A 13,611-nucleotide genomic window follows, 5' to 3' on the forward strand; every position below is an offset into this window, starting at 1 on the left:
TTTGAGCTGTGGGGAGGTGGCACATCATGGTAGAAGCATATGGTGGAACAAAACCACTCACCTTATGGCCAGGAAGCAAAAGAGACAGAGAAGGTGGACCTGGAATCCAAGCATGTTCTCCAAGTGTCCACCCGCAATAACCTGAAGACCTCACACCAGGTCTCACCCTTAAAGATCCCTCCACTTCTCAATAGGCCCCTAAACTTCCTGATTGTCTGTACAATAGTACAGATATTCTTTTGTATTTTGCTTTTGTTACATAACAATATGTTCTGTAAATTGTGTCAAATAAATTCATGAAGTTTTTCTTCATTCCTTTTTTTTCTTTTTTTTTTCCTCCCAACCATTGTGCTCTACTTTGTGAATACACCATAATTTGTTGAACCCTTCTACATATGGGCATTTAGGTGGTTGTGTTTTGTTGTTGTTTTGTAGTACTGGAGGTGGAACCAGGACCTCACACATGCTGGGCAAGTGTTTTACCATTGAGCTACATCCCTACCCCTTTTTATTTTACTTTGAGGGTCTCACTGAGTTGCCCAGGCTAGTCTCGAACTTGTGATTCTCCTGCCTCAACCTCAACAATAACTGGGATTACAGTCATGCACCACCACATCCAAACACTGAGTTAGTTTTTTAAATATTTTGCAATTACAAACAACACTATGATGAACAACCTTATGCATTGTTAGAGTTGTGTCTTCGAGTAAAATCCTAGATGTGTGATTTCTAGTTTTTTTATAAATATATATCCACTGGTAGTGCTGTTCCCCCAAAGCCTTGCTACAATCAAATAAGTCTCATACTTTTTTATTTTAGCCAACCCGATTGATAAGAAATAGTATCTTGGTGTTTAGTTTGCATTTCCCTAATTAGGAGAATCTTTGAGCAGTTTTCCTATGTTTAAAGGCTATCTCTGTATTTCTTGTCCATTGATTATCTCCCACTTCTCTGTTGGGGTGTTTAATTCTTGGCTGTTCAATATTGTCATGTTCTTATTAGTGCCTTATAGTTATGTGTAATATCGTGGTTCATTTTGACATCATCTCACATTCATGGATTATAATTTGCTCCATTTCAGTCCCCAGTACTTCCTCTTTCCTTCCCCTCCTCCTTCTCCCTGTTCCCCTTCCAATAATTCTACTGATCTTCCTTCTGTTTACTTATTGTTTTTAAATGGGTACTTTACAGATATGCACAAATGTGAAGTTCACCGTAGTCCATTCACATAGTACACAGCATACTTTGGTCAGTTCCTTCTGCAGCTCCTCCCTGTCCTCCCTTTCCCGTCCATCCTCCCTCCTCCTGTTATCTCCTTCCTCTACTCCCCTTATCACCCTTCTATTTCAGGTGATCCCCCACTTTTGTTTCCCCATTTTGCTCTAGCTTCCACTCACGACGGAAAGCGTCCAGTCCTTGACTTTCTGGGTCTGCCTTGTTTCACTGCATGATGTTCTCCATCGGGAAGGGTTCTTGGCATGTTAGAAGCACCAGCCCTTAATCTGTGACACATGCTGCACACACTCTTTGTCTGTCTCACATGACTATGACAGTTTTCACTCTCCAAACTGATAAAACTTTCATGTGGTGACATTATTAGTTTTGGGTTGAATGTGAGTACTTTAAGTCACATCTAAAAAGTTTTCCCCATAGTGATACTAAAAATTTACTCCTTTTTTTTTTTTAGTAATTGTATGGGTTTGTTTTCAAATTATTTCCCCTACCCATCTAGATTTTATTCTTTTTTTATTCTTCAGTATGTTATAAGGTATAATTTCATCTTTAGCCAAATGGTTACCTGGTATTATTTCTTAGTGGAGATTGAACCCAGGGGTGTTCTACCAACGAGCTACATCCCCAGCCTTTTTTATTTTGAGAGAGAGTTGTACTAAATTGCCCAGACTGACCTTGAATTTATGATCCTATTGCCTCAGCATCTTGAGTAGCTGGGATTACAGGTGAATGTCACTGTGCCTGACTTGGGTACTGCTTTTTAGAAAGTTTATCTTTGTCCTATGATTTGAAATGCCAGCTTTATCACATACTAAATTTCCAAGGTCCTTAACTCTATTGCTGGACTTTCTGTTGTATTCCACTAGGCTGTGGTCTACACACATGCCAGATGCATGTGGTCTATACATATGCCAGGTGTAAAAACGCCACAGCATTTTTATTAGAGTAGTGTTGTGGTATGTTTTAATGTATGATAGATCCAACTTCCTTTCAGAAATATTCTTCTTTCTTTCTTTTTCTTTTGTATTCTCCTGAGCATTCCAGCATGGACTTTAGTATCAATGTGTCTAACTCCATAAACAAAGGCTTGTTGGTATTTTCATGGAGATTCCACTAAACTTACAAACTCACTGAGAACTTGCATCTTTATGAGGCTCAGTAATTTTTCCAAGAATAAAAAATTCTTTTAATTTGTTTTAGTCTATTTTTGTATCTTTCCAGACTCATGGCAATTTTACATATTTTTGATAGATTTATTCTTATATATCTAATCTTTGTTGCTATGTATAATTTGGGGGTTTCTCTAATGTATTCTCTAATAGTCAATGTTTGTGCATTGATTATGACTACATTTGTATTTTGCTCTCTTAATGGGAGCAATGAATTCTTGTTGTTTGAGTCAGTTTTATCATTGACTATTGATTTTTTAGGGCTTTTCAGATCTATTATCAGATCATGCAATAAATAAAGATTATTTTACTTCTTTACCAAATCTTATGATCCTAATTAGTTTCTTTTCTAATTGCATTGGCTAATACTACTAGTTTAATATTGAATAGTAGTGGTGATGGTAAGAATCTTTGCCTTGTTCCTGATTTGAATGAAAATTCTTTTAGTGTTTCCATATTAAGTCAAATAGTGGCTTTGGGAGTAAAGATTTTTATCATGGCAAGGTGTTTTATCATGTTAAGAAAGAATTCTTCAATTCTTGTTTTCTTGAATGCTATTAGTAGGAGTGAGTATTGAATTTTTGTGGGAGGCATTTTCAAAATCTATGAAGATAATCATATTTTTCCTTAGGTTTATCAATATTGATTTCTTAATATTGAACCAACCTTAAATTACTGAAACAAGTCCCACTTGATTATGGTATATTATTTTCTTTATGTGGTATGAGATTTTGTTTGCTAATATATTATTTAGCCCTCTTGCATTGCTATTCATGAGAAACATTGGTAGGCAGGTTTCATTCTCTTTTCTACTTGTTTTGTGGTGTTTTTCAGTTTTAGGTATTGAACTTAGATTATTCTTAATTTTTTTAAAAGAAAAGGATTTTCCTATCTTTATATTAGTATTTTGAACTGTTTTTTTATTTGCTGCTATAACAAATCACCACAAACTTAGTGGCATAAACAGCACAAACCTATTTATTTATTCTATTGAGACATAATATTTGTACATCTTTCTGGACCACATTATGGTGATTTAATACATTTATACAGTGTGTAATAATCATATCCAGGTTAAAAGCATTTCCATATCTCAGACATTAATCACTTTTACACAATCAGAATTTGTGTTCTTCTTTTCTAGTGATTTTGAAATATATCATGGAATGTTTTAATCCATAATTATCCTACTGTTCAATAGGAAAACTAGAACTAATTACTCCTCTCTCAGTGTGTTTTGGTGCCTATTATTGAATATCTTTCTTTTGCCCTTTGACCCTGACCTTCCCACTCTCTTAATGACCACTGTTCCATTCCATGCTTCTATAAAATTACCTTCTTGGTTTCAGAAAGTTAGTGAGAACTTGTGGTATTTGTCTTTCCATGTCTGGCTTATTTCACTTAACATAATGACTTCCATTTCCATCCGTGTTCCTATATACGTCAGGATTTCATTGTTTATAATAATATACCTGAATAATATACCATTGAACAACACAAATTTGTTATCAGAAGTCAGAAGTCCAAAGTTGATCTCACTGAGCTAAAATCAAGGTACAGGCAGATTGATTCATTTCTAAAGGCTGTAAGGGAAAAATCTATTTTCTTGCTTTTACCAGCTTCTCCTAGGCTCATGGACCTCTTCCATCTTCAAAGCTAGTAGGAATAGTTTTTCTTGTATTCCATCCTTCTGACACTGACTCTGTCTACCTCTTCCACATTTAAGGACTCTTAATGATTACATTAGGCCTCCTAGATAATCCAGAAAATCTTCCCTTTTCAAGGTCATCTGATTGGAGCCTTAATTCTATCTGAAACCTTAATTACTTTTTGCAATATAGCATAACAGACTCTTGGGTTCTGGGAGTTTGGGACTGAACATTGTTCAGTGAGAGGGAAACATTATTTTGCCTACCACATTTTTAGCACTCTAGGACAATTTCTAGAACACTAGAACTATCTTATTTTTGAAAGTTTTGTAGAAAACTGTGGTGAAATGCCTGGGCTTTTGTATGTGGTAGTTCTTTAATAATTGTCTCTGCATATTCCATTGAAATTTGCTGTGTTTAAACTTTTTCTCCCGATGAACTAATTTGGACAATTTTTATTTCCTGAGAAAACTATCCATTTAATATTGAATTTCTTTGTATAGAGAGGTCTGCAACATAGCCTCTTTCCTCTTGTCATTTCTTATTTTGCTAATTTATGCTTTCTCCCTTTTTATTAGTTTAGGTTAGTTAGCAGTTGGCTATTTTGTCAGTGTTTCCAATTAAGTCTACTGGATCTCAATTCTCTATTAATTTTTGCTTTTATATTTGTTATTTCTTTTCAACTTCTTGCTTTTAGTTTACTTTGTTGTCTTCTGGTTTTTGAAGTTAGATATTAAATCATTTGTTTACATTGTTTCTTTCTTTTATCTATGAAAGTGTGTAATGTTGTGAATCTTCCCCTAGTGACTGCTTACAATATCACATATGTTAGTGTTTGGGGTATTGTTGTTTTTGTTACTTTTTTTAGTGTTTTTTTTTAATTGTTTAATTTCAGTTTGTATTTGCCCTTTCACCCAAGAGTTGTTTAATGGGAGGCTTTTAAAATTTTTCAGGGGGAGAGCTTTTTATTTTTAGTTTGGGTTAATGAATTCTATTTCTCTTAGTCTATTTTGTGTTGCTATGACACAAAAGGTTGGATATTTCATAAAGAAAAGAGGTGTATTTGGCTCACAATTCTGACGGTATAAGGTTCCAAAAGTGTGGTGTTAGCATTCAGCAACCTGTTGAGGGTCCCTTTGCTGTGTCTCAAGATGACAAAGAAACAGAAAAAGAACCAGCAGAAAAGGCCCAGTGCACTGGGTGGATTTCCTTTATAATAACCCACTCTTGAGAAAGCTAACTCACTCTAATGACAGCAGCATTAATTCCTTCTGAGGGTGGTTCCCCCATGACTAACACCTTCCAGAACACCCCACCATTTCAAATTGCCCACCCCAATACCTCCACACTGGGGACCAATCTTTGAGTACATAAACCATTGCAGGATACTCTCAAATCATATCCAAACTATAGCATTGTTTGTATTGCCTTAGTTAATCAATTTTATTGTGGTTTCATCAGAGTATTTTTGGCAATATTTCAAATTTGTGAAAGTTACTGATGTTTTCTATGTGGTCAATTTTTATGAATGATTCAAAGGTGATTCATAAAAAGGTATATTTGCTAGCATCAAATATATTTATATAATATAATATAAATGCATAACATTTAACTAATTGATTATATTTTATATTGGGTTTTTTCCTTTTTTAAAATTTTTTTGTTCACTATCTTGAACCAAGAGTGGCAAAACATCTGCCTAATTTTTTTTTTAATCTCTGAATTCTAACAGGTTGATAAATCTGGGTAAACTTTTCCAAATACCTAGTAGACCCTTTCAATATGCAGATTCATTCTCTGGAAAGTTTTCTTACATTATAATTCTTAAGTATTTCTCTGTTTTGTTTTTTCCTTTTCAGAGAATCTAATAATATGAGCACTAATTCTTCTCTGTTTTCCACTTCCACTATTTTCTCCATGACCCTTTTTACTTCTAGACTTTTCTCATTTTTATTTTATTGGTTGTTTTCCTAACTTTAAAAATGTCTCTTAGTAAGGTTTCATCTTGGTTTATCTTTTGAACACTTTATAATTTAATATTCATTTTGGAAATAACCTTGCCTCTTTTTTCCATTTTTTCAAAATTCAATCAACTCTTTTTATAATTATTGTTAGTTTCTTTCCCTTGTCCATTTCTGTTCTTCGTTTTTGTATTTCTCATAAGATCTTTTTTTAGTATCCCAAATGCTAGTTTTAGTATATTTAATTCAGTTTTCAATGTTCTTGTTTCATGGTTGTTTTCTTGGGGTAAATGTGTTGGATTTCATTTTTCTGATTCTTTGTAGTAATTCTGCATCTATTATTTTGTTTTTTCCATTTGTGTAGTTTGGGGCTGGTTTTCAAGATTCCTGGATTGTTGCTGTCTTTATTCAGTATTACAGAGTCAAGATTCTGTAGTGAATTGGGGGAGAGGGTGAATGGAGCCAGGGATTTATGTCCTCTGATTTTTCAGTATTCTTGTCTTACAGAACCCTGCATTTTCTATCTGAGTTAAAGCTCCATGGGTCATGTGACCTCCATAAGCCCCTATTCTGACTGGTAGGCCACAGGGAATTTTGGATTTCCTGGAATTAGTGTCAGTTCACAGACAGGCTATAGTTGTTTCCCAAAGCTCTGATTATTTCTTTTCCCCCAATGAACAGATATAGGTTCCTTCTGAGAAGACTAGGAGAAAGATTAGAATTTTAGTGTAATTTTCAGTAGAATACTAAGGTTCTCCCACAAGGGGGTCCAACATCCCCTTCACTCACAGTGTTCTGGTCTATAAACTGGCTTGAGTCTGTCAACCTAAGTATAAAAGCAACCAGAGGAAGAGAGTCTCTAAAGAATAATCCTATTTTTTGTATATTGCAGAGCGTTGCAACAAGAATGTACATACCTTAGTAAACCATGGGCATATTCAAAAGGGTTGAGGCAGGGCAAAGTTTTTTTTAAGACAAAAATGAGGATTGTATAGATATTTTGAAACAATAATCTTTGGCTACAATGATCAGTGACAGCAATTCAGATTTGAACAGAGAGATACTGGTCCTGTCCTTGTAGAGGACTTTGTCAGGGTGCAGTGACATCTGTGCTTATGGTTCTGACAGGTCTTTTGTGACAGTTACTCTCAAGCAATCATGTGCAAGAGCCCTTCCTTCCTCCATAATCTCCTTGCTTACTTAATTTTTTCAGTAAGGTTGACACTAACAACTCCGTTTTGATTCTTTCACATTTCTTTTGCGAGTCTAAAAATGAATCGAGGAACTTTGTCTCTGTTGTTATGATGAAGGTTAGACTTTGTTTACTTGACTTAGAATTTCTCTGTGTATCTGGTGAAGTAAGAATTTACTTGACTGTTCAGTTCCAGAGCAATCTAGGAACGTCATGATTAATTGGCCATTTTCTATCTGAGCTAAAGCTCCAGGGGGAAAGTCAGGCCATCTATTATGGTTTAGATGTTAGACGTCCTCCAAAACCTCCTGTGTGAGAGAATGCAAGAAGGTTTAGAAGTGGGATGACTGGGTTATGAAAGCCTTATCCTAATCCGTGTGTTAATGCCCTGAAAGGGATTAGCCAAGTGATATCTATAGGCAGATAGGGTGTGGCTGGAGGAGGTGGGTCATGGGGGTGTGCTTTTGGGGTCTATATTTTATGAGTTGGTAGGCCATGTTCCCAGCTGCTTTCCTCTGCCGCACTATTCCACCATGATGTTCTGCCTCCCCTCATGTGTTCTAGACCCTTCCAGTGCAGGTCCTATATCCACTGTAATATTCCAGCCTCCCTAAGCCTTTAGGTCCCTTCCTCTACATTAAACAGAGCCTGTCCAGCACTTCTGGTTTTCTCACTGTGAGCAACCTTCTGTTGCATGCTTCAGCCAACCAACCAACCAAACCGTTAGAGCCCTTTCTAACTCCCTCAGCTAGAACATTGAATACAAAATCTCTCCTTAGTAGCCCATAGTAATAAATTTAGCCTGAATTACTCAAGTTACTTCCATCATCATCCTACACCTTGAGTATCCATTCCTCTGCCACGCGACCAACACGCTAGCTTCATACTAGAGGTTGGAAACAGAAGTTAACTAGTGAGTTCAAATTAAAGACACATAACACTCAATTTACCATTTTTCTTGCCCAGCTAAGAGACAGCCCCTCCCAGCTCCTGCCTCTAGCCACCTGGCGGTAGCGAGGTTTACACAAGAGAGAGAGAGGCACGCCAGAGGATTAACTTTTATTGGGGAACAAAAAATTCAAGGGAAAATCTCATCCAATGAAGGTTGAGGGGGACAGCATTCCAAAGTCAGGGTCAGTGATGGGTTTTCAGGTCAATGGTCAGTCACACCCCGACACGGACAAGCCCTTGCACCTGGGAAGGGTGGGGAAAAGCTTTGACCCAGCTGGTCTGAAGGCCTCACACCCAGCCAGGGAGGTAGCTCAATCACGTGCAAGAACGGCTTCCCACACATTCCAACATTTGTTCCTTGGATTTTTGACTATATAAATTAGAGAAATAATTTCTTCCAGAAATTTCTTTCAGAATGAAATGCATCTCGTAATGGATCACATTTTGTACCTCCTCTTGGGTGGCTTCTGGAACTGAAGCCTAATTATAGGTCTAGAAGTAAAGAGGGCAGGTGGAGGTTGGTCCCGACAGTCAGCATTGTCCTGCATGACAGCCACTTTGAGGGAGGCCACTAAGGTTTCCCCAGGCAATGAAGGTTAATCCCCCCAAGAGCTGAGACTCCAAGGCTGGTGCCATTGGAGTCAGGAGGGTCACTTCCTGTGAGGTTAGGTAAGCCACTTCGGTTGAAGGTAGAGAAATGTCTTCCTTTGGTGATGAAGATACAATGGAATTTAGGGGCTCAAGTTAGGGAACCAGCCCAATTGCTTGTCAGCAGATGACTGGACGGGGACACACACACACACACACACACACACACAATAGAGTTTTACTTAATCATAAAGAAGTATGAAATTATGGTATTTGCTAATAAATGGATGGTAATGAAGAACCTCATATTAAGGGGGAAAGTCAGACCAGGAAGTCAAGGGTCAAACGTTTTCTTTCACATGTGGAAGCTAAAGTAAAATAAGGTAAAAAAGGGAGAGGGATTCCATGACAATAGAAGAGACACCAATGGAGTAGAAGAGGGGATAGAAGAAGAGGGATGAAAAGGGAAGGAACTGTGGAATAACACTGGCCAAATTATGCTATGCACATATATGAATATACCCCAGTGAATTTCAACTTTGTCTATAAAGCACCAATTAAAAAACAGTCAATAAATACAAGTCAGACCAGCAGAGTAATTGGAAAGGAAACAAGGGGCTGGGGTAAGAGGGGAGGGAAATAGGAAGCGCTGGGGACTGAAATGGAGCATATTAAATTCCATGCATGTGAGATGATGTCAGAATGAACCTCAATATTATGTATAACTCTAATGCACTAATAAAATGTTTAAAAGTAATTTAGGGGCCCAATGTCCCCATGCCAACTTATAGGATCCATTCTTTCCCAAGCAGTGCTCTCATTTCAAGTGTAGACACCCAAACCAGGGGCGGTAGTACAAGCCTGTAATCTGTGGCCAACTAAGCAAGACTCTGTCTCAAAAAAAAAAAAAAGGCTGGGGATGTAGCTCCGTGGTAAAGCACTTGCTTGGTATGTTTAAGGCCCTGGGTCTAATCGCCAGTACTGCAGGAAATGAAGAAAAAGAGTAGACTCCTTCCATGACTGGAAGTTCAATTTGTGTTGTCATTCAAACCATGACAGAATGAGATTTTGTATATGATTTTCAGCAATTTCAGCCCTGAAGCTACAGAGGATAAGGATCTCTTTCAGGGTACATGTGGAGGCTCTTAGGTTATTTATCTGACACTTGAGCTAGGAATTTGAATTCCTGAGCTCATCCTTTCTCATGCTATGGCTTAGGAGCCAGTGTCATGATATTCATTGCTTACCCAGCTCCTTACTTCTGGTTGAGTCGGAATATCCAATGCCAACTCATTTGCACTTCTCTAGCAACAATTTAGCTGTGAACTGTCAGCGCTGTCTTTATTACTATAAATAGAATCATTAGCATCTTTCAACCTAATTAAAGGAGAAAGCCAAGTCCAGAAACCTTACAGGGTAGAGAATTTTATCTTCATATTATGGAAGAGAAAGCTGAGGCCTTGAAACAGAGTGAGTGAACTACTCACCAAAGCCACCCAGCCGAGAATCAAACTGAAATCCATAAGCCTTCTATTTTGTGATTGCTCTTTTTCTTTCTTTCACGTTCTTTGTCTTAGCAGTCCGCTTATGGTTCACAAATCACTCTTCTCATCTAATAAGTGACAAATAGAAAAATGCACTTTCTGGTTTTGCCAACTTCTTCCCATCCATATATCTGAATCTACCTATCAATTTTCCAATCTTGTCCAACCTGTTTACCCTGTTAAGAAAGTACTGAATTTCATTTCTCTTATGAGAGTGGCCAACTCAGCTGCATATAAGGCAGAGACTTGAGGATGCTAGTCATTGGCTTAAAATAAAATAAAATAAAAGTACTGTCAAAGACTAAATTAGAAAAAAGATTATCTTATTGATAACAATTTTACTACTTGACTATTACAGAAAAAATGATTCTATTTTTAGTTTTCTTTTGACAGGTATCTAAGAACGTATCTAAGGAGACAGAAGCACTTAAGTCACTTGTGTCTTCCTTTTTCTTTTAGTTTCCTAAATTCAAGTTGTTGTGTCAGAGGTGTTCCAAAGCCTCTCTAAATGTCTATGTGCAGATGATCTTAACCACCGATTGCTTCCAGTGTTAAGATTCCTGTTTTGTATTACCCCTGCCTGGGCCACTCTCACCTCATTAGAATCTCTAGATGGGTTGAATTTGGTAAAAGCTACGCAGATTTTCCTGGCAATCCTCTGCGAACATCCCATACCAGTACTCCAGCTCATATGTTAGATGCATGGAAAAAGGAGGGGCATAGATGGTGGGACCAAAATAAACAGATGGTTGCCTTGACGATCTGCAGGAGACTCTGTCACGATCATTTTTCAAGGTTTTCTTTTCAAATAAATAATGACACAGGATACCTTTTTGGTTTTTTTTTAATCTCATCTATCACCTGCAAATGGTACTAAGATTCACAAACTGGACAAAGCACCAAATGTCTCTTCCCATAAGCCACCTTTACTGGGTTTGAGTCACGGGGTCCCCTCCTGCAACACTTCAGAAGTTTTCCTTGAGACCATCTCAAGGCAGATTGCTAGCCTCCAGGGATGAACTGAATGAGGCACAGCAAGGAGGCTGTGATATTTGGCAGAAGACAAATGTGAACCATTATTATTACATGAGACAAGATGCTGTGGGGCCCTGCATACAGAATAATGTGAAATCAAGAGAAAGAGAAAAGTCACTCCAAATGGGGTCAGGCAGAGGTCCTGGAAGAGGTGAAATTGAGCTGACTGGGGAGCCAAGTTTGAGCTGAAGAGACTTGAATCTCACTGGGGATGGGTAAGGAATTCCCAGCTTAAGACAAAAATAATAATAAAAAATTGAACATTCTAACATTGACATGCACCTGATTTCTATTATGTCCATTTTTAAGTTGTTGACACATTTTTTTCTGTAAACATACTTACAAATAATTAAAATGGAAGCGCTTGTTTTGAGCTGTGAAAACATGGAGCAGTTCTACAAGCATGTTTGAATACATTCATATACTCAGATCCTTTATCCAGGTTATAACACCAGCTTACAGGATGTGAGCTTGAGAGGCAGACCGGCATTCAAAGCTCCACTCTATCAATAATTTCTTAGTTTCTTGTGCAAGTTTGTACAATCTCTGAGCCTCCCTTTTCTCACCTGTAAAATGGAGATGATAATAGTGCTCATTTCACATAGTTTTGCAAGAGTTACATGAAATATTTCATGCAATCCTGAGCACAGTGCCTGACATCTGTTATCAATTATTTGTTGCTCCAAATCAGAGAGCGTCTGTGAGGTTTTCTCTGATGAGACCTACCATTAGGCTTTCACGGGGCTTTTCTAAATCCTTGTTCTAATGCAAGAAAACATGCCAGAAATAAAAATTATCACAGATTTTTTAAATATTGGGAGCCAAAACGTCCCTGGTTTCAAGAGCCTTTAAGTTCAGTTTCTTATTATCCCAAATTACATCAGTCTAAACTCCTATTTTATTTGCTTTCAAGAAGTCTGATCTTTTTCCAGGTATCTAAGTATTCTGGGAACTTCCTGGAGAAAAAAAATAAATTTCTGGTACTAGGGATTGAACCTAGGACCTCACACATGTGAAGCACTAAGCACTGAGTTATATCACCAGCCTCTTGAGAATCTTTATTCAGCAGGTGTCTTCTTTCCTAGCCCTGCCTTGCCACTGTGTTATAATAGCCAACTGATCTTCCTCAAAATGAATTTCATTGAGCATTTTGCCTCTACCTGGAGTCCAAGCTACAGTTTCTGAAGGCCCCAAAAGGAGGAATCATTTCCTTCTCACCACAGCCCAAAGTCCCATCCTGATTTCTTCTTCAGCGGAGGTTTGTCTGCAGGAAGGACAACTTCTTCCAAGAGGATTTCACCCCCATTAGGTGGGGAGAGGGAATAACAGCACCCGTTGTGTACGGGATCTAATTACCATTCACAACTAGAGGGAAGCAGGGCTTCAGGAGGATGAATGATTGCAGATCTGTGGCAGAACGTGTGCAAGATGGGCTGGGGTCGTGGCTTAGTGGCAGAGCGTCTGCCTGGCAAGTGTGAGGCATTGGGTTCCATCCTCAGAACCACATAAAAATAAATGAAATAAAGATATTGTGTCCATCTACAATTAAAATAAAAAGAACATGTACAAGATGAGTCTAGGTCTTGATGAGTTCCAGTTTCTGGAAGAAAGTCAATCAGACTGATGAGTTGTGTTGAAGGACACAGGGGACAGGAAGGGGCACCCATATGCTAAATATGGGAGTCACTGAGCACCTAAAAAGAATAAGCTCAAACAAAGAATATTGTATATATTAAAATTAAAACATCACTTCATAATTTCTAATGATATTTTGAAAAAGTGAGAGAAGGCAAATGACCACTTCAACAACAGCCTCATTGGCTACTGTTGCAAGGACAGGTGTTTATTCAAAAAATTGGCTCGTAGAAGGAAAGGCGGAAGATGCCTTTAGTCTGTCTTTTCTGTATATACTATATTGTAGGGCATTGAAATAACCTGAGTTGACAAACGTTGGGATAGTGGTGATGTCGAGGAGGAGGATTTTGCTGTGCTGGGGATAAAACCCAGTGCCTTTGCACATGCTAGATAAGTGCTCTGCTCCTGAGCTATATCCCAACCTGAAAAATTGGTTTTTATTATAAAAATTTCAACTAATAAGTGTAAAAAGACAAAAACAATCAGAACATCATTTTATACCCCTTCCAGTGAAATAACGAGTTCGGGTAGTAGTTATTAAAAAATGCAACTCTTAGCTGAAAGGTTGATGGGAAACTTGAAATGGCAGAGATGAGCTTATCACATCCTGATTCATTGTAACTCACTAACAAGGAAACCCAGACGGTGTGCTTG

At 37.8% G+C, this 13,611-nt stretch overlaps 1 protein-coding gene and 1 long non-coding RNA gene across 7 annotated transcripts in view; one reads left to right on the top strand and one right to left on the bottom strand.

Annotated features, from left to right (window-relative positions):
- The window catches only part of Mtus2 (microtubule associated scaffold protein 2), a 595,926-nt gene that overhangs the window by 513,586 nt on the left and 68,729 nt on the right, over positions 1-13,611 (top strand). The gene's annotated exons all lie outside the window — the stretch shown is intronic.
- LOC124099194 (uncharacterized) overlaps positions 1-13,611 on the bottom strand; it is a 66,495-nt gene that overhangs the window by 48,793 nt on the left and 4,091 nt on the right. For 2 of the 4 annotated variants that reach the window (XR_009227728.1, XR_009227727.1), the window contains exons 2-4: positions 11,666-11,888; positions 10,231-10,355; positions 8,249-8,398 (exon numbers count right to left, since the gene is read on the bottom strand). This is a non-coding gene — a long non-coding RNA (uncharacterized LOC124099194). Of the gene's footprint in view, positions 1-8,248; positions 8,399-10,230; positions 10,356-11,665; positions 11,889-13,611 lie in introns of those variants that run through there. The other 2 variants (XR_009227730.1, XR_009227729.1) reach the window with 2 other exon arrangements.

Source organism: Marmota monax, unplaced genomic scaffold (assembly GCF_021218885.2).
Source record: "Marmota monax isolate L192 unplaced genomic scaffold, Marmota_monax_Labrador192_F-V1.1 WCK01_AAM20220418_F8-fsc00011, whole genome shotgun sequence".
Taxonomy (NCBI): domain Eukaryota; kingdom Metazoa; phylum Chordata; class Mammalia; order Rodentia; family Sciuridae; genus Marmota; species Marmota monax.